At 48.9% G+C, this 19,007-nt stretch overlaps 16 non-coding genes across 16 annotated transcripts; 3 read left to right on the forward strand and 13 right to left on the reverse strand.

Annotated features, from left to right (window-relative positions):
* Positions 1 to 9,781: 9,781 nt before the first annotated feature.
* On the forward strand, positions 9,782 to 9,854 carry TRNAM-CAU (transfer RNA methionine (anticodon CAU)). Its single transcript has one exon. It is a non-coding gene; the product is annotated as a tRNA-Met (tRNA).
* A 195-nt stretch (positions 9,855 to 10,049) lies between these two features.
* On the reverse strand, positions 10,050 to 10,121 carry TRNAA-CGC (transfer RNA alanine (anticodon CGC)). The gene has a single exon. It is a non-coding gene; the product is annotated as a tRNA-Ala (tRNA).
* Positions 10,122 to 10,734: 613 nt separating this feature from the next.
* On the reverse strand, positions 10,735 to 10,820 carry TRNAY-GUA (transfer RNA tyrosine (anticodon GUA)). Its single transcript is given in 2 exon segments — positions 10,735 to 10,770; positions 10,784 to 10,820. It is a non-coding gene; the product is annotated as a tRNA-Tyr (tRNA).
* A 756-nt stretch (positions 10,821 to 11,576) lies between these two features.
* Positions 11,577 to 11,648, reverse strand: TRNAA-UGC (transfer RNA alanine (anticodon UGC)). The gene has a single exon. It is a non-coding gene; the product is annotated as a tRNA-Ala (tRNA).
* A 613-nt stretch (positions 11,649 to 12,261) lies between these two features.
* On the reverse strand, positions 12,262 to 12,347 carry TRNAY-GUA (transfer RNA tyrosine (anticodon GUA)). Its single transcript is given in 2 exon segments — positions 12,262 to 12,297; positions 12,311 to 12,347. It is a non-coding gene; the product is annotated as a tRNA-Tyr (tRNA).
* A 756-nt stretch (positions 12,348 to 13,103) lies between these two features.
* Positions 13,104 to 13,175, reverse strand: TRNAA-UGC (transfer RNA alanine (anticodon UGC)). The gene has a single exon. It is a non-coding gene; the product is annotated as a tRNA-Ala (tRNA).
* A 164-nt stretch (positions 13,176 to 13,339) lies between these two features.
* TRNAM-CAU (transfer RNA methionine (anticodon CAU)) lies at positions 13,340 to 13,412 on the forward strand. The gene has a single exon. It is a non-coding gene; the product is annotated as a tRNA-Met (tRNA).
* Positions 13,413 to 13,607: 195 nt separating this feature from the next.
* TRNAA-CGC (transfer RNA alanine (anticodon CGC)) lies at positions 13,608 to 13,679 on the reverse strand. Its single transcript has one exon. It is a non-coding gene; the product is annotated as a tRNA-Ala (tRNA).
* Positions 13,680 to 14,292: 613 nt separating this feature from the next.
* On the reverse strand, positions 14,293 to 14,378 carry TRNAY-GUA (transfer RNA tyrosine (anticodon GUA)). The gene is given in 2 exon segments: positions 14,293 to 14,328; positions 14,342 to 14,378. It is a non-coding gene; the product is annotated as a tRNA-Tyr (tRNA).
* Positions 14,379 to 15,134: 756 nt separating this feature from the next.
* On the reverse strand, positions 15,135 to 15,206 carry TRNAA-UGC (transfer RNA alanine (anticodon UGC)). The gene has a single exon. It is a non-coding gene; the product is annotated as a tRNA-Ala (tRNA).
* A 613-nt stretch (positions 15,207 to 15,819) lies between these two features.
* Positions 15,820 to 15,905, reverse strand: TRNAY-GUA (transfer RNA tyrosine (anticodon GUA)). The gene is given in 2 exon segments: positions 15,820 to 15,855; positions 15,869 to 15,905. It is a non-coding gene; the product is annotated as a tRNA-Tyr (tRNA).
* Positions 15,906 to 16,661: 756 nt separating this feature from the next.
* On the reverse strand, positions 16,662 to 16,733 carry TRNAA-UGC (transfer RNA alanine (anticodon UGC)). The gene has a single exon. It is a non-coding gene; the product is annotated as a tRNA-Ala (tRNA).
* A 613-nt stretch (positions 16,734 to 17,346) lies between these two features.
* TRNAY-GUA (transfer RNA tyrosine (anticodon GUA)) lies at positions 17,347 to 17,432 on the reverse strand. The gene is given in 2 exon segments: positions 17,347 to 17,382; positions 17,396 to 17,432. It is a non-coding gene; the product is annotated as a tRNA-Tyr (tRNA).
* Positions 17,433 to 18,188: 756 nt separating this feature from the next.
* Positions 18,189 to 18,260, reverse strand: TRNAA-UGC (transfer RNA alanine (anticodon UGC)). Its single transcript has one exon. It is a non-coding gene; the product is annotated as a tRNA-Ala (tRNA).
* Positions 18,261 to 18,424: 164 nt separating this feature from the next.
* On the forward strand, positions 18,425 to 18,497 carry TRNAM-CAU (transfer RNA methionine (anticodon CAU)). The gene has a single exon. It is a non-coding gene; the product is annotated as a tRNA-Met (tRNA).
* Positions 18,498 to 18,692: 195 nt separating this feature from the next.
* Positions 18,693 to 18,764, reverse strand: TRNAA-CGC (transfer RNA alanine (anticodon CGC)). The gene has a single exon. It is a non-coding gene; the product is annotated as a tRNA-Ala (tRNA).
* Positions 18,765 to 19,007: the final 243 nt, after the last annotated feature.

The following is a 19,007-nucleotide window of genomic DNA, read 5'->3' on the forward strand; positions in this document are numbered from 1 at the left end:
TCTCCTCCGTTTTTTCTGTTTGCCTCCTCTGTTTACGATGTTTTTGCTGGTATATGCTTTGGGCACTGTGCCACTGCTGATCAGTGCCACAGTGCAAGTGCTCCCTATGTGAAATTGCTGTATTGGTTGACTTCCATGTTTGGCTTATTTGGTTTACTATCAGTCCCTAGTAGAGTGCACCAGGAGTGCCAGGGCTTGTAAATACAAATGCTGCTAGTGGGCCTGCAGCACATGTTGTGCCACCCACAAGAGCGGCCTAGTAAAAGTATGTCTGAAGGTCTGCCATTGCCAGACCACGTGCAGTCTGACTGTCACGAGGACTGCGCAAGTACACCTACTTGCCAGTCCCTAAACCTTCCCTTAACTTCATGTTAGTCACCCCTATGGTAGGCCCACGGGCAGGGTGCATTGTGAGCATAAGGTAGGACAAGCCTGACAAGGTTGGCATGTCCTAATAGTGAATTATATCCATAGTCGTTCTTCACTATTGTAAGGTAGCCTGCTCTCCATCAGTTAGAATGGGCTGCCAGGATTATTAATGTTATAATCCTAGCGGGCTCGGGGAGCATGGTGCAATGTCGAGTTTGGTATCCCTGAACTCAGGGATTAATAACGCATCCGTTTGTGTGGATGGTTTTTGGACTCTGTGTTTGAAAATAGCACTTTTAGAAAGTAGCTATTTTCTTGTCTAACTGTCTACCGGTCTCTGCTGGTTCTGGTGTGCGTGTGACAGGAGCTGGGTGGCTCCAGCGAGTCTGAATGAGTCAGTGTGGGATGAGTGGGGCATTTGCATTGAGAGTAGGGGAGAGTAGCTCTTGATAGCCTGCCCTGCCTGATACAATGTTGGCTCCGCCCCCCTGCCAGGCGACTGATGACTCTGTGCTTGCCTGGGACTTTCCTGGCCCGCCTCCTGCCGGGCAGCTGATGGCCCTGCCCCTGCCAGTGACAATGCTGGCTCCGCTCCTGCTGAGCGGCTGAGGACTCTGCCCTGCCCAGTGAATAGGCCAGGTGCTCTGGCCTGGCAACACCCACAACAAACCCAGGATGGGGGGAAATTCCCCTGCATGGACAAAGGGATCAAAGCCAAAAAGGGGTATAAGAGAAGGACCCCTGAACCAAGAATTTAGATCACTTCTGACAAGGAAACCTGAACCAAGGACAAGAAGCCTGCTGATCTAAGGACTGCCTACCCCTTCTGCCAGAGTGCTGTTTGTTGGGGGAATCCTGCATTGCTTCTTTATTTTTGCCAAGGAACCAGGAGAGAGGAACTTTGTGTGTACTCTCACTCTTTGCTGAGAAAATCTCCAAGGGCTGGAAGAGTGCCAGTCTCCTGTTGAAGTCACAGGGCTAAAGGACTTCATCTGCTTAAAGTGCTATTTGCTGGAGTTTGTGAATCCAGCACCTCTGAAAGAATCCAGCAATCTCGACGCCGACGGACGCCGCCGAATCCAGCTCGACATCGTGAGTAACGGCTCCAGTGTCCCGCTTCCTCGACGCCGGCCGCCGGGCCCGATCGACGCCAGCAGCAACGCCAGTGAGTAGTGAGTTCGGCTCCAGCTCCAAGTGACCCCGTGTCTGCACCGCTGCTGATCGCATCGACTTCGAGCCCTCTCGACGCCGTGAGCGCTGCTCACTCTTGCAACATCGACATCGACGACGCCGTATCCTGCTTCATCCCGTGAGCGCTGCTCCCGCCTGACTTCGGTCGACGCCGCTGCAGATCGCCCCGACTCCGAGGCCCGATCGACGCCGAAGACGCGACGCCGGACATCTCGACGCCGCTGATCATCGAGTGCTTCACTTTTCCAAGGTACTGTGTTGTTGGGGTCTGTGCGACTCCGGGCTCGACGTAGCGCTCCTCGCGGTCGACGCCGAACCTTTGGATTAACTTTGCCTCGACGTCGTGTGACTCCCGTGTGGGTTACATTGTTGCCAAGAACTGTGTTTTAGAGAAGAAGAGTTGCTTTTGATACTAAAGACTTTGTGCTAAGAAGAAACCGTGCTTGAACTATTATTTTTCCTTCCAAGAGTATTTATTGAGACTGTGGTATATTTTTGTCGTTATTTGGTCTTGTGCTAAACCTTATATAAAAATACTTATTTTTATAATACTACTGTGTCGTGTCCATTTGTAGTGTATTCACTTTATTACTGTATGTGGTCATAAATGCTTAACGCACTGCCTCTGAGATAAGCCTGTCTGCTTTGCCAAGCTACCAAGGGGGTGAGCAGGGGTTATCTAAGTGTGTGATCTCCTTGCCCTGACTAGAAAAGGTGTGTCCCTATTTGTCAGAAGTGTATACCTCTGCCAACTAGAGACAGCCGCTTCTAACATTGGTGGGTCAGCGGTGGGATTTTGAACTTTGCATTTATGACCCATGTGCAGTGATTAGTGTGCGCTACATAGTGAAAGCAGACCATAGCGCAGCCACAATCTGTTTTGGTTGGATATTCTATTTTTGTTCTCCGCTTTTCCTGAAGCTTGATTTTTGAAACTGCCAGTTTTAACCATGAGTGATACCGGAGTCACTCCCCTTGTTGTTGTTGTGGAGGAATTTGATAGAGCCAAGATAGGGACATACGAAAAGAAGCAACTGCAATACTTTTGCAAGCAGTTTCAAGTTCCTACCAAAGGCATCTCCCGGAAAGGAGACTATTCCAAAGCATTGGAGGCCTGGTTAGAGGCCAGAGACCCCTCTGCCCCGGTGGTGGTACCGACAGAGGAAGGGGAGGAGGAAGTGCCCGTGACTGGGCCTGTATCCCCTCCTGGCAGCAGTGTTTCCTCCAAAGGTCTTTCCCCTGAAGAAAGAGAAGAAAGGGCGAAGGAGCGAGCCTACAACATGGAAATGGCAAAACTTAAGATAAATGGGCAGTTGGAGATAGAGAATGCAAGAGGCAGGAGAGAAGCTGATTTGGAGATCAAAAGATTAGAGTTTGAAAGAGAGAAGTTAGCTTTTGAGCGTGATACCAAGTTGAGGGAGTTGGAGCTCCAAGCTAAAAAGTTAGAATTGAATCCCTCTGGTGGCAGCATCCCATCTGTGCCTGCAGAAAGTAGGTTTTATTTTCCCAAAGATGTGATCAAAGATTTTCAGAAGAATGAGGATATTGGTCAATGGTTTAAAGCATATGAGTTAGCATTGTTGGCCCACCGGGTCCCTGAGAAGGATTGGGGAGCGGGGTTGTGGGGTCGCTTTGTGAATGAGGGAAGAGATACCCTGTTAGACATGCCTGTTGAGAATAGGACGTCTTATGCTCATATGAAAGATGCTTTAATGTTAAGGTATGGCCTCACCCCAGAAAAGTACAGACAGGCCTTTAGAGAATGTAAGAAGTTGCCTGGTACCACGTGGGTGGAGTATGTGTCATATTTTTGCAGAGCCATGGATGGTTGGGTAAAGGGCAGCAAAGTGGAAAGTTATGATGCTCTTTATGATTTGTTTGCTTGGGAGCACTTGTCTAATAACTGTTTTCCAGAGCTGCGCCAGCACCTGATTGATAGCAAGATATCTAACCCTAGAAAACTTGCTGAAGAGGCGGACCGCTGGGTCAGTACCAGGGTCCACAAGGGTCCAGTGGGAGACTCAGCCAAAGGTGGGCAGGGTCCCCAGCAGAAGAGTGGGGGGGACAAGGGTAAACAGAAGGAGTCCCAGAAAGGGCCCCAAAGTAATCCCCAAGGGAACCAAGGGAAAGGTTCCCAGCCTCCCCCTGTGAAGAAATCAGAGGCCCCGCCAGGTAAACCTGGTCATAGGGGCCCACTGACCTGCTTCGTTTGTAAGCAGGTAGGACACCGTTTTTATGACCCTCAGTGTCCCTTGAAGAAGTCTGGTGCACTACCCAGTGCACCACCCCGTCAGTTGGCTAGTGTAGCTCTGGGAGGGGAGGAGATGGTTGCCCATGGTGGGGAGGGTCCCGCAGAGATGTCCCTGGTCTCTCTAGGAGACATGGAATTGGTCCCGCCCCCCCCTCTGCCTAGTAACACTAAAAAATATAGGCAGTGGGTGACCATTAATGGCCATAGAGTGGAAGCTCTCAGAGACACCGGAGCGAGTGTGACAGCTGTCAAGTGTCACTTGGTGTCCAGAGAGCAGGTTGTTCCCCACGCATTCTACCCTGTGATAGCTGCTGACAACTCCCAGAAAGAGTGTGAGGTAGCTCAAGTTTCCTTTGAATGGGGGGGAGTTTCCGGTACTCTTCAGGTTGCTGTGAGGCCCGCCATGCCTGTTGATTGTCTCCTGGGCAACGATTTAGAAGACTCCCCTTGGGCTAAGGTGGAGAGGGAGACACATTTGAAAATGTTGGGTGTGCCAGAGTGGGTGTGTGCAACCACTCGATCCATGACAGCAAGTAAGGGTGTTGATGGGGTTCTGGAGCCTGAAAGTATGGCCCAGGACCCAGCTGTGAAGAGAAGAGGCAGGGGGCGCGGGAAACCGTCCCCCGTAGTTCCCGTGGTCCAGGAGGAGGCAGACCTCGAGGGGGATGCCCTGGAACCCACAGGTGAACAAGTTGCCGAACTGGGAGACCTGCCCGAGCTGACCCATTGGCAGCAGGATGGTGGTCCCTCCAGGGAGGAATTCTGTGCAGAACAGAAAGTGTGCCCTTCTCTTGTGGGTATGAGGCAGCAGGCCTCAGCCCAAACCTCAGGTGATCAGTCAGGGTCACATTTTGTGTACTGGGAGAACGACCTCCTGTATAGCGAGCCTAAGGCTGCTGAGCCTGGGTCAGCCCGTGTGCTGGTGGTACCCCAGCGCTTCAGAGCCTTCCTACTGGGTTTGGCTCATGACGTTCCTTTAGCTGGACATCTGGGGCAGGACAAGACCTATGACAGGCTTGTCACCCATTTCTATTGGCCTCAGATGCGAAGGGATGTAGACATCCAGTGCAAGACCTGTCAGACTTGCCAGGCAAGTGGGAAGAGCGGGCGGAAGCAGAAGGCTCCCCTCCAACCTTTTCCCGTGGTCAGTACCCCCTTTGACCGGGTGGGGATTGACATTGTTGGGCCACTGGACCCCAAGACAGCCCTGGGCAACAGGTTCATCCTGGTCTTGGTGGACCATGCCACACGGTACCCGGAAGCCATCCCTCTCAGAACAGTGACTGCCCCCGTGGTGGGACGGGCCCTAATGGGTGTTTTCTCCCGAATGGGGTTCCCCAGAGAGGTGGTGTCAGACCGGGGCACCAACTTCATTTCCAACTATATGAAGTCTCTGTGGAAGGAGTGTGGGGTAACTTATAAGTTCACCACTCCTTACCACCCTCAAGGTAATGGGTTGGTTGAAAGATTCAACCGTACCCTTAAAGGCATGATTATGGGTCTTGAAGAACCAATGAGGCGTAAATGGGACGTCCTCTTGCCATGCCTGTTGTTTGCTTACCGTGAGGTGCCACAGAAGTCTCTAGGGTTCAGCCCCTTTGAGCTTTTGTATGGTCACCCGGTAAGAGGACCTTTAAGTCTGGTCAAAGAAGGCTGGGAGCAATCTCCCAGGAAACCTCCCCAGGATGTATACAGTTACATGCTGGCCTTTAGGAACCAGACTAGGCGCTTCAGGGATCTTGCTCAGGCAAATCTGGAGGCCAGCCAGGAGGAGATGAAGCGGTGGTACGACCAGAGGGCCACTCTGGTAGAGCTTCAGCCTGGACAGAAAGTTTGGGTCATGTCCCCTGTGGAACCTTGTGCGCTCAAGGACAGGTGGACTGGACCATTCGAGGTTGTGGAGAAGAAGAGCGATGTCACCTACCTGGTGGATTTAAAGTCTCCCAGGAACCCCTTGCGGGTCCTGCATGTCAACCGTTTGAAGCCCCACTTAGAAAGGTCCGAAGTGGGCATGCTCCTAGCTACAGATGCTGGAATGGAGGAGGAGAGTGAGCCTCTTCCTGACCTCCTGTATGCCAAAGAGCAAGATGGGTCAGTGGATGGTGTTGTCCTCTCTGACACACTGACCCCTGAACAGCAGCAGGATTGTCGCCATTTGTTGGGGCAATTCCCGGATCTGTTCTCCTTGATTCCTGGTGTTACTCAGTGGTGTGTCCATGATGTAGACACCGGGGACAGCACTCCTGTCAAGCACAAGGCTTACAGAGTGACTGACAAGGTCAGAGCATACATCAAGGAGGAGGTCTCCAAGATGTTTGCCCTAGGGGTGGTTGAGTCCTCTAGCAGTCCTTGGGCCAGCCCCGTGGTCTTGGTTCCAAAGGCTGCAGCGCCTGGTGCTTCACCGGAACTTCGGTTCTGTGTGGATTACCGAGGACTCAATTCAGTCACCAAGACTGACGCGCACCCCATCCCCAGAGCTGATGAGCTCATCGATCGGTTAGGGGCTGCCCAGTACCTTAGTACGTTTGATCTAACGTCTGGGTACTGGCAGATCGCCTTGACCGATGGGGCAAAAGAGAGGTCAGCATTCTCCACACCAGATGGGCACTACCAGTTCCGGGTTATGCCCTTTGGGATGAAGAATGCCCCTGCCACCTTCCAGAGGTTGGTCAACCAGGTCTTGGCTGAGCTGGAGGATTTCAGTGCTGCCTACCTGGACGACATCGCAGTGTTCAGCACCAGCTGGGAAGAACACTTGTGCCACCTCCAGGAAGTGTTGTTGGCCCTGCGCAGAGCAGGCCTCACAATCAAGGCCAGTAAGTGCCAGATTGGGCAGGGTTCAGTGGTGTACTTGGGGCACCAAGTAGGGAGCGGCAAGGTGGCCCCCCTACAACCCAAGATTGATACCATCCTGGCATGGGCACCGCCCAAAACCCAGACTCAGGTGAGAGCCTTCCTGGGTCTCACGGGTTACTACAGGAGGTTTGTCAAGGATTATGGTAACATTGTGCACCCCTTGACTTCGCTGACTTCCAGGAAGCAGCCACGACTTGTGAACTGGACTGACGCCTGTCAGACGGCCTTTGACACCCTGAAAACTGCAATGTGCACAGCACCCATACTCCAGGCACCCGACTTTTCTAAAGAATTTGTTGTTCAGACGGACGCTTCAGAGCATGGCGTGGGGGCTGTTCTAGCTCAGGTGAATGAAGAGGGCCGAGACTTACCTGTAGCCTTCATCAGCAGGAGGTTACTTCCCAGGGAACAGAGGTGGAGTGCGATAGAAAGAGAAGCATTTGCTGTGGCCTGGGCACTGAAAAAGCTGAGACCCTACCTGTTTGGGACTCACTTCCGGGTGCAGACAGACCACAGGCCCCTCAGATGGTTGATGCAGATGAGGGGTGAGAATCCAAAGCTGTTGAGGTGGTCCATTTCCCTACAGGGGATGGACTTCACGGTGGAACACCGCCCTGGCACAGATCACGCCAATGCTGATGGTCTGTCCAGATTTTTCCGCCTTAGTGATGAGGACTCCCTAGGGTAAGGGTAGTTCTCCCCACATTTCAGCTGGAGGGGACACGTGTTAGACCTGGCATCATTGGCATGAGTCTCTCCTCCGTTTTTTCTGTTTGCCTCCTCTGTTTACGATGTTTTTGCTGGTATATGCTTTGGGCACTGTGCCACTGCTGATCAGTGCCACAGTGCAAGTGCTCCCTATGTGAAATTGCTGTATTGGTTGACTTCCATGTTTGGCTTATTTGGTTTACTATCAGTCCCTAGTAGAGTGCACCAGGAGTGCCAGGGCTTGTAAATACAAATGCTGCTAGTGGGCCTGCAGCACATGTTGTGCCACCCACAAGAGCGGCCTAGTAAAAGTATGTCTGAAGGTCTGCCATTGCCAGACCACGTGCAGTCTGACTGTCACGAGGACTGCGCAAGTACACCTACTTGCCAGTCCCTAAACCTTCCCTTAACTTCATGTTAGTCACCCCTATGGTAGGCCCACGGGCAGGGTGCATTGTGAGCATAAGGTAGGACAAGCCTGACAAGGTTGGCATGTCCTAATAGTGAATTATATCCATAGTCGTTCTTCACTATTGTAAGGTAGCCTGCTCTCCATCAGTTAGAATGGGCTGCCAGGATTATTAATGTTATAATCCTAGCGGGCTCGGGGAGCATGGTGCAATGTCGAGTTTGGTATCCCTGAACTCAGGGTTTAATAACGCATCCGTTTGTGTGGATGGTTTTTGGACTCTGTGTTTGAAAATAGCACTTTTAGAAAGTAGCTATTTTCTTGTCTAACTGTCTACCGGTCTCTGCTGGTTCTGGTGTGCGTGTGACAGGAGCTGGGTGGCTCCAGCGAGTCTGAATGAGTCAGTGTGGGATGAGTGGGGCATTTGCATTGAGAGTAGGGGAGAGTAGCTCTTGATAGCCTGCCCTGCCTGATACAATGTTGGCTCCGCCCCCCTGCCAGGCGACTGATGACTCTGTGCTTGCCTGGGACTTTCCTGGCCCGCCTCCTGCCGGGCAGCTGATGGCCCTGCCCCTGCCAGTGACAATGCTGGCTCCGCTCCTGCTGAGCGGCTGAGGACTCTGCCCTGCCCAGTGAATAGGCCAGGTGCTCTGGCCTGGCAACACCCACAACAAACCCAGGATGGGGGGAAATTCCCCTGCATGGACAAAGGGATCAAAGCCAAAAAGGGGTATAAGAGAAGGACCCCTGAACCAAGAATTTAGATCACTTCTGACAAGGAAACCTGAACCAAGGACAAGAAGCCTGCTGATCTAAGGACTGCCTACCCCTTCTGCCAGAGTGCTGTTTGTTGGGGGAATCCTGCATTGCTTCTTTATTTTTGCCAAGGAACCAGGAGAGAGGAACTTTGTGTGTACTCTCACTCTTTGCTGAGAAAATCTCCAAGGGCTGGAAGAGTGCCAGTCTCCTGTTGAAGTCACAGGGCTAAAGGACTTCATCTGCTTAAAGTGCTATTTGCTGGAGTTTGTGAATCCAGCACCTCTGAAAGAATCCAGCAATCTCGACGCCGACGGACGCCGCCGAATCCAGCTCGACATCGTGAGTAACGGCTCCAGTGTCCCGCTTCCTCGACGCCGGCCGCCGGGCCCGATCGACGCCAGCAGCAACGCCAGTGAGTAGTGAGTTCGGCTCCAGCTCCAAGTGACCCCGTGTCTGCACCGCTGCTGATCGCATCGACTTCGAGCCCTCTCGACGCCGTGAGCGCTGCTCACTCTTGCAACATCGACATCGACGACGCCGTATCCTGCTTCATCCCGTGAGCGCTGCTCCCGCCTGACTTCGGTCGACGCCGCTGCAGATCGCCCCGACTCCGAGGCCCGATCGACGCCGAAGACGCGACGCCGGACATCTCGACGCCGCTGATCATCGAGTGCTTCACTTTTCCAAGGTACTGTGTTGTTGGGGTCTGTGCGACTCCGGGCTCGACGTAGCGCTCCTCGCGGTCGACGCCGAACCTTTGGATTAACTTTGCCTCGACGTCGTGTGACTCCCGTGTGGGTTACATTGTTGCCAAGAACTGTGTTTTAGAGAAGAAGAGTTGCTTTTGATACTAAAGACTTTGTGCTAAGAAGAAACCGTGCTTGAACTATTATTTTTCCTTCCAAGAGTATTTATTGAGACTGTGGTATATTTTTGTCGTTATTTGGTCTTGTGCTAAACCTTATATAAAAATACTTATTTTTATAATACTACTGTGTCGTGTCCATTTGTAGTGTATTCACTTTATTACTGTATGTGGTCATAAATGCTTAACGCACTGCCTCTGAGATAAGCCTGTCTGCTTTGCCAAGCTACCAAGGGGGTGAGCAGGGGTTATCTAAGTGTGTGATCTCCTTGCCCTGACTAGAAAAGGTGTGTCCCTATTTGTCAGAAGTGTATACCTCTGCCAACTAGAGACAGCCGCTTCTAACAGTCTTGTTTAGAGATGCTTGTGTGCAGCCTTCTTAGCGCAGTAGGCAGCGCGTCAGTCTCATAATCTGAAGGTCCTGAGTTCGATCCTCAGAGAGGGCATTTATTTCCTCCTTTTGGCAAGCAAAATTCTCAGATTTTCTTGAAAAGTGGAAACTATGCCTATTTCAAACAATATTTTTCAATGCAACCTATTTAAGTGGGGTTCTGACCCCCCAACTGCCTGAGAAACCTCAACTTTCCACAAGGTGGCAGGCTAGCCTTCTGGAAAAAGCCGAGATACAGAACAGCGACTCCTGGAGATGCCGGGGATTGAACCCGGGGCCTCATACATGCGAAGCATGCGCTCTACCACTGAGCTACATCCCCTCCACTGCCCTCTAAAGTTTTGCTGGATGCAAGGAGACTCTGGAGCCCACGGACTGCAAAGTCTCGATTTGAGACTAGAATGTAAAGTGTCAGGCATGAAATTGCCCACGCCTTACGTGAGGGCTGTCTTCATGGAGCATATACTTAGTGCAATCAGGGTTCGATTCTCCGGCAGGGCTTTTATTTGCTCAGTTTGGAATGCAAAACTTCTCAGGATTTCCCCAAATGTGTAAACTGTTGGTCTACTTTCCAGCTTGCTCAGCCTTTCGGGGGATGATTCCATTGGCTATGCCCTCTTGCCCATCGGTGGACACTCAAATTGAAGGCAAGTCACAGTGTGATTGGCTGCCAAGCAGCTACCGTGGTGCAATGCAATTGGAAGTCTGCCAAGGGCATACATGTACTAATGCAATGCTTTGGTAGCAGTTTTGATCAGCAGGTTTCCTTTACTGTTCTTCACGCCTCCCCTAGCGATGACTATGTCATCAATTCCCTTTGAAAGCAGATAGAGTACGCTTCTTTTCCAGTATTTATCGAAGCTCGGGGACTTTTTCATAATCAACGGAAGGTATTGTTGATTAACAGCAAAAGACATGGAAATGAAACCACAAAATCCTTCGAGCCAGATTTGAACCAGCGACCTAAGGATGCCCGAATTAATGCTACAGTCCTCCGCTCTACCAACTGAGCTATCGAAGGAGGGGTAGCAGAAGCTCATAGCACTGAAATTACCTCTCGCTCAAGAAAGGTTGTGGGGGGTGGGGACCAGGAGCAGACAGATGAAAATCATCAATATTAATCGCGGCTCCCTCTCAAAGCTACCACTTCTGAGAGCACACTGTGAGTTACGTCTTATCACCTCAAAGGAGGATTTCACACCAAAGTGGATGTTCCGTCTTGGCTTGGTGAAAAGCAGGGGCGCCGCAATGATGAATTTTACAGAAAGGAAAGGAACTTTGATACAAAGACCTTAGGAAGCATTGGTGGCAAATGGATGGAAGCCTTTAACCGTGAGAAAAATGACAGAAAGTTATGGGAGTCATTACCACGCACCCAGCTTCAAGAACATGCATTTTGGGTTCATTTTTGAAAGGAAAGAGAATGGACAAATCAGTAGAGTAAAGGCAACATATTCAGTTTTTCTTGAAGCTACTGTAGAGAGTCTCTGGTTTAGAGGAAGAACCCTTACCAATGACCAAGATGGCTGCCACCGATTTCTATCCTAAATGTATTAAGATTGCCAAGATTAATCATCACTTTGATGGCTTAAACAAGTAAGATTCTTTGGTTCTATAAGCATCAAAAATGAGATAGCCCCATTTCATGGGGTTTTCCAAGGCACACGTCTCACAGTTTAAGTGGGGTTCGTATCCCAGTTGCATGGCATATCTCTTCCTTAATACTGACAGCCAGCCTAGTTTTCTGCCAAAATCCAAGATAAGCATGGCAAAAGTCTGGAGATGCCGGGGATTGAACCCGGGGCCTCATACATGCAAAGCATGCGCTCTACCACTGAGCTACATCCCCTCCACTGCCCTCTAAAGTTTTGCTGGATGCAAGGAGACTCTGGAGCCCACGGACTGCAAAGTCTCGATTTGAGACTAGAATGTAAAGTGTCAGGGATGAAATTGCCCACGCCTTACGTGAGGGCTGTCTTCATGGAGCATATACTTAGTGCAATCAGGGTTCGATTCTCCAGCAGGGCTTTTATTTGCTCAGTTTGGAATGCAAAACTTCTCAGGATTTCCCCAAATGTGTAAACTGTTGGTCTACTTTCCAGCTTGCTCAGCCTTTCGGGGGATGATTCCATTGGCTATGCCCTCTTGCCCATCGGTGGACACTCAAATTGAAGGCAAGTCACAGTGTGATTGGCTGCCAAGCAGCTACCGTGGTGCAATGCAATTGGAAGTCTGCCAAGGGCATACATGTACTAATGCAATGCTTTGGTAGCAGTTTTGATCAGCAGGTTTCCATTACTGTTCTTCACGCCTCCCCTAGCGATGACTATGTCATCAATTCCCTTTGAAAGCAGATAGAGTACGCTTCTTTTCCAGTATTTATCGAAGCTCGGGGACTTTTTCATAATCAACGGAAGGTATTGTTGATTAACAGCAAAAGACATGGAAATGAAACCACAAAATCCTTCGAGCCGGATTTGAACCAGCGACCTAAGGATGCCCGAATTAATGCTACAGTCCTCCGCTCTACCAACTGAGCTATCGAAGGAGGGGTAGCAGAAGCTCATAGCACTGAAATTACCTCTCGCTCAAGAAAGGTTGTGGGGGGTGGGGACCAGGAGCAGACAGATGAAAATCATCAATATTAATCGCGGCTCCCTCTCAAAGCTACCACTTCTGAGAGCACACTGTGAGTTACGTCTTATCACCTCAAAGGAGGATTTCACACCAAAGTGGATGTTCCGTCTTGGCTTGGTGAAAAGCAGGGGCGCCGCAATGATGAATTTTACAGAAAGGAAAGGAACTTTGATACAAAGACCTTAGGAAGCATTGGTGGCAAATGGATGGAAGCCTTTAACCGTGAGAAAAATGACAGAAAGTTATGGGAGTCATTACCACGCACCCAGCTTCAAGAACATGCATTTTGGGTTCATTTTTGAAAGGAAAGAGAATGGACAAATCAGTAGAGTAAAGGCAACATATTCAGTTTTTCTTGAAGCTACTGTAGAGAGTCTCTGGTTTAGAGGAAGAACCCTTACCAATGACCAAGATGGCTGCCACCGATTTCTATCCTAAATGTATTAAGATTGCCAAGATTAATCATCACTTTGATGGCTTAAACAAGTAAGATTCTTTGGTTCTATAAGCATCAAAAATGAGATAGCCCCATTTCATGGGGTTTTCCAAGGCACACGTCTCACAGTTTAAGTGGGGTTCGTATCCCAGTTGCATGACATATCTCTTCCTTAATACTGACAGCCAGCCTAGTTTTCTGCCAAAATCCAAGATAAGCATGGCAAAAGTCTGGAGATGCCGGGGATTGAACCCGGGGCCTCATACATGCAAAGCATGCGCTCTACCACTGAGCTACATCCCCTTGTATGCCAAGTTTTACTGTATGCATGGAAACCCTGAATGTAAGTGTCTGCCAAGTCAACCCACTTGACACTGCAGCATAAAGTCTCAGTCAGGAAAATCCTTAAGCCTCGCACCTGGATTATCTTCCTGGTCTATAGTCTTGTTTAGAGATGCTTGTGTGCAGCCTTCTTAGCGCAGTAGGCAGCGCGTCAGTCTCATAATCTGAAGGTCCTGAGTTCGTTCCTCAGAGAGGGCATTTATTTCCTCCTTTTGGCAAGCAAAATTCTCAGATTTTCATGAAAAGTGGAAACTATGCCTATTTCAAACAATATTTTTCAATGCAACCTATTTAAGTGGGGTTCTGACCCCCCAACTGCCTGAGAAACCTCAACTTTCCACAAGGTGGCAGGCTAGCCTTCTGGAAAAAGCCGAGATACAGAACAGCGACTCCTGGAGATGCCGGGGATTGAACCCGGGGCCTCATACATGCGAAGCATGCGCTCTACCACTGAGCTACATCCCCTCCACTGCCCTCTAAAGTTTTGCTGGATGCAAGGAGACTCTGGAGCCCACGGACTGCAAAGTCTCGATTTGAGACTAGAATGTAAAGTGTCAGGGATGAAATTGCCCACGCCTTACGTGAGGGCTGTCTTCATGGAGCATATACTTAGTGCAATCAGGGTTCGATTCTCCAGCAGGGCTTTTATTTGCTCAGTTTGGAATGCAAAACTTCTCAGGATTTCCCCAAATGTGTAAACTGTTGGTCTACTTTCCAGCTTGCTCAGCCTTTCGGGGGATGATTCCATTGGCTATGCCCTCTTGCCCATCGGTGGACACTCAAATTGAAGGCAAGTCACAGTGTGATTGGCTGCCAAGCAGCTACCGTGGTGCAATGCAATTGGAAGTCTGCCAAGGGCATACATGTACTAATGCAATGCTTTGGTAGCAGTTTTGATCAGCAGGTTTCCATTACTGTTCTTCACGCCTCCCCTAGCGATGACTATGTCATCAATTCCCTTTGAAAGCAGATAGAGTACGCTTCTTTTCCAGTATTTATCGAAGCTCGGGGACTTTTTCATAATCAACGGAAGGTATTGTTGATTAACAGCAAAAGACATGGAAATGAAACCACAAAATCCTTCGAGCTGGATTTGAACCAGCGACCTAAGGGTGCCCGAATTAATGCTACAGTCCTCCGCTCTACCAACTGAGCTATCGAAGGAGGGGTAGCAGAAGCTCATAGCACTGAAATTACCTCTCGCTCAAGAAAGGTTGTGGGGGGTGGGGACCAGGAGCAGACAGATGAAAATCATCAATATTAATCGCGGCTCCCTCTCAAAGCTACCACTTCTGAGAGCACACTGTGAGTTACGTCTTATCACCTCAAAGGAGGATTTCACACCAAAGTGGATGTTCCGTCTTGGCTTGGTGAAAAGCAGGGGCGCCGCAATGATGAATTTTACAGAAAGGAAAGGAACTTTGATACAAAGACCTTAGGAAGCATTGGTGGCAAATGGATGGAAGCCTTTAACCGTGAGAAAAATGACAGAAAGTTATGGGAGTCATTACCACGCACCCAGCTTCAAGAACATGCATTTTGGGTTCATTTTTGAAAGGAAAGAGAATGGAAAAATCAGTAGAGTAAAGGCAACATATTCAGTTTTTCTTGAAGCTACTGTAGAGAGTCTCTGGTTTAGAGGAAGAACCCTTACCAATGACCAAGATGGCTGCCACCGATTTCTATCCTAAATGTATTAAGATTGCCAAGATTAATCATCACTTTGATGGCTTAAACAAGTAAGATTCTTTGGTTCTATAAGCATCAAAAATGAGATAGCCCCATTTCATGGGGTTTTCCAAGGCACACGTCTCACAGTTTAAGTGGGGTTCGTATCCCAGTTGCATGGCATATCTCTTCCTTAATACTGACAGCCAGCCTAGTTTTCTGCCAAAATCCAAGATAAGCATGGCAAAAGTCTGGAGATGCCGGGGATTGAACCCGGGGCCTCATACATGCAAAGCATGCGCTCTACCACTGAGCTACATCCCCTCCACTGCCCTCTAAAGTTTTGCTGGATGCAAGGAGACTCTGGAGCCCACGGACTGCAAAGTCTCGATTTGAGACTAGAATGTAAAGTGTCAGGCATGAAATTGCCCACGCCTTACGTGAGGGCTGTCTTCATGGAGCATATACTTAGTGCAATCAGGGTTCGATTCTCCAGCAGGGCTTTTATTTGCTCAGTTTGGAATGCAAAACTTCTCAGGATTTCCCCAAATGTGTAAACTGTTGGTCTACTTTCCAGCTTGCTCAGCCTTTCGGGGGATGATTCCATTGGCTATGCCCTCTTGCCCATCGGTGGACACTCAAATTGAAGGCAAGTCACAGTGTGATTGGCTGCCAAGCAGCTACCGTGGTGCAATGCAATTGGAAGTCTGCCAAGGGCATACATGTACTAATGCAATGCTTTGGTAGCAGTTTTGATCAGCAGGTTTCCATTACTGTTCTTCACGCCTCCCCTAGCGATGACTATGTCATCAATTCCCTTTGAAAGCAGATAGAGTACGCTTCTTTTCCAGTATTTATCGAAGCTCGGGGACTTTTTCATAATCAACGGAAGGTATTGTTGATTAACAGCAAAAGACATGGAAATGAAACCACAAAATCCTTCGAGCCGGATTTGAACCAGCGACCTAAGGATGCCCGAATTAATGCTACAGTCCTCCGCTCTACCAACTGAGCTATCGAAGGAGGGGTAGCAGAAGCTCATAGCACTGAAATTACCTCTCGCTCAAGAAAGGTTGTGGGGGGTGGGGACCAGGAGCAGACAGATGAAAATCATCAATATTAATCGCGGCTCCCTCTCAAAGCTACCACTTCTGAGAGCACACTGTGAGTTACGTCTTATCACCTCAAAGGAGGATTTCACACCAAAGTGGATGTTCCGTCTTGGCTTGGTGAAAAGCAGGGGCGCCGCAATGATGAATTTTACAGAAAGGAAAGGAACTTTGATACAAAGACCTTAGGAAGCATTGGTGGCAAATGGATGGAAGCCTTTAACCGTGAGAAAAATGACAGAAAGTTATGGGAGTCATTACCACGCACCCAGCTTCAAGAACATGCATTTTGGGTTCATTTTTGAAAGGAAAGAGAATGGACAAATCAGTAGAGTAAAGGCAACATATTCAGTTTTTCTTGAAGCTACTGTAGAGAGTCTCTGGTTTAGAGGAAGAACCCTTACCAATGACCAAGATGGCTGCCACCGATTTCTATCCTAAATGTATTAAGATTGCCAAGATTAATCATCACTTTGATGGCTTAAACAAGTAAGATTCTTTGGTTCTATAAGCATCAAAAATGAGATAGCCCCATTTCATGGGGTTTTCCAAGGCACACGTCTCACAGTTTAAGTGGGGTTCGTATCCCAGTTGCATGGCATATCTCTTCCTTAATACTGACAGCCAGCCTAGTTTTCTGCCAAAATCCAAGATAAGCATGGCAAAAGTCTGGAGATGCCGGGGATTGAACCCGGGGCCTCATACATGCAAAGCATGCGCTCTACCACTGAGCTACATCCCCTCCACTGCCCTCTAAAGTTTTGCTGGATGCAAGGAGACTCTGGAGCCCACGGACTGCAAAGTCTCGATTTGAGACTAGAATGTAAAGTGTCAGGGATGAAATTGCCCACGCCTTACGTGAGGGCTGTCTTCATGGAGCATATACTTAGTGCAATCAGGGTTCGATTCTCCAGCAGGGCTTTTATTTGCTCAGTTTGGAATGCAAAACTTCTCAGGATTTCCCCAAATGTGTAAACTGTTGGTCTACTTTCCAGCTTGCTCAGCCTTTCGGGGGATGATTCCATTGGCTATGCCCTCTTGCCCATCGGTGGACACTCAAATTGAAGGCAAGTCACAGTGTGATTGGCTGCCAAGCAGCTACCGTGGTGCAATGCAATTGGAAGTCTGCCAAGGGCATACATGTACTAATGCAATGCTTTGGTAGCAGTTTTGATCAGCAGGTTTCCATTACTGTTCTTCACGCCTCCCCTAGCGATGACTATGTCATCAATTCCCTTTGAAAGCAGATAGAGTACGCTTCTTTTCCAGTATTTATCGAAGCTCGGGGACTTTTTCATAATCAACGGAAGGTATTGTTGATTAACAGCAAAAGACATGGAAATGAAACCACAAAATCCTTCGAGCCGGATTTGAACCAGCGACCTAAGGATGCCCGAATTAATGCTACAGTCCTCCGCTCTACCAACTGAGCTATCGAAGGAGGGGTAGCAGAAGCTCATAGCACTGAAATTACCTCTCGCTCAAGAAAGGTTGTGGGGGGTGGGGACCAGGAGCAGACAGATGAAAATCATCAATATTAATCGCGGCTCCCTCTCAAAGCTACCACTTCTGAGAGCACACTGTGAGTTACGTCTTATCACCTCAAAGGAGGATTTCACACCAAAGTGGATGTTCCGTCTTGGCTTGGTGAAAAGCAGGGGCGCCGCAATGATGAATTTTACAGAAAGGAAAGGAACTTTGATACAAAGACCTTAGGAAGCATTGGTGGCAAATGGATGGAAGCCTTTAACCGTGAGAAAAATGACAGAAAGTTATGGGAGTCATTACCACGCACCCAGCTTCAAGAACATGCATTTTGGGTTCATTTTTGAAAGGAAAGAGAATGGACAAATCAGTAGAGTAAAGGCAACATATTCAGTTTTTCTTGAAGCTACTGTAGAGAGTCTCTGGTTTAGAGGAAGAACCCTTACCAATGACCAAGATGGCTGCCACCGATTTCTATCCTAAATGTATTAAGATTGCCAAGATTAATCATCACTTTGATGGCTTAAACAAGTAAGATTCTTTGGTTCTATAAGCATCAAAAATGAGATAGCCCCATTTCATGGGGTTTTCCAAGGCACACGTCTCACAGTTTAAGTGGGGTTCGTATCCCAGTTGCATGACATATCTCTTCCTTAATACTGACAGCCAGCCTAGTTTTCTGCCAAAATCCAAGATAAGCATGGCAAAAGTCTGGAGATGCCGGGGATTGAACCCGGGGCCTCATACATGCAAAGCATGCGCTCTACCACTGAGCTACATCCCCTTGTATGCCAAGTTTTACTGTATGCATGGAAACCCTGAATGTAAGTGTCTGCCAAGTCAACCCACTTGACACTGCAGCATAAAGTCTCAGTCAGGAAAATCCTTAAGCCTCGCACCTGGATTATCTTCCTGGTCTATAGTCTTGTTTAGAGATGCTTGTGTGCAGCCTTCTTAGCGCAGTAGGCAGCGCGTCAGTCTCATAATCTGAAGGTCCTGAGTTCGTTCCTCAGAGAGGGCATTTATTTCCTCCTTTTGGCAAGCAAAATTCTCAGATTTTCATGAAAAGTGGAAACTATGCCTATTTCAAACAATATTTTTCAATGCAACCTATTTAAGTGGGGTTCTGACCCCCCAACTGCCTGAGAAACCTCAACTTTCCACAAGGTGGCAGGCTAGCCTTCTGGAAAAAGCCGAGATACAGAACAGCGACTCCTGGAGATGCCGGGGATTGAACCCGGGGCCTCATACATGCGAAGCATGCGCTCTACCACTGAGCTACATCCCCTCCACTGCCCTCTAAAGTTTTGCTGGATGCAAGGAGACTCTGGAGCCCACGGACTGCAAAGTCTCGATTTGAGACTAGAATGTAAAGTGTCAGGGATGAAATTGCCCACGCCTTACGTGAGGGCTGTCTTCATGGAGCATATACTTAGTGCAATCAGGGTTCGATTCTCCAGCAGGGCTTTTATTTGCTCAGTTTGGAATGCAAAACTTCTCAGGATTTCCCCAAATGTGTAAACTGTTGGTC

This window comes from Lissotriton helveticus, chromosome 1_2 (genome assembly GCF_964261635.1).
Source record: "Lissotriton helveticus chromosome 1_2, aLisHel1.1, whole genome shotgun sequence".
NCBI lineage: Eukaryota > Metazoa > Chordata > Amphibia > Caudata > Salamandridae > Lissotriton > Lissotriton helveticus.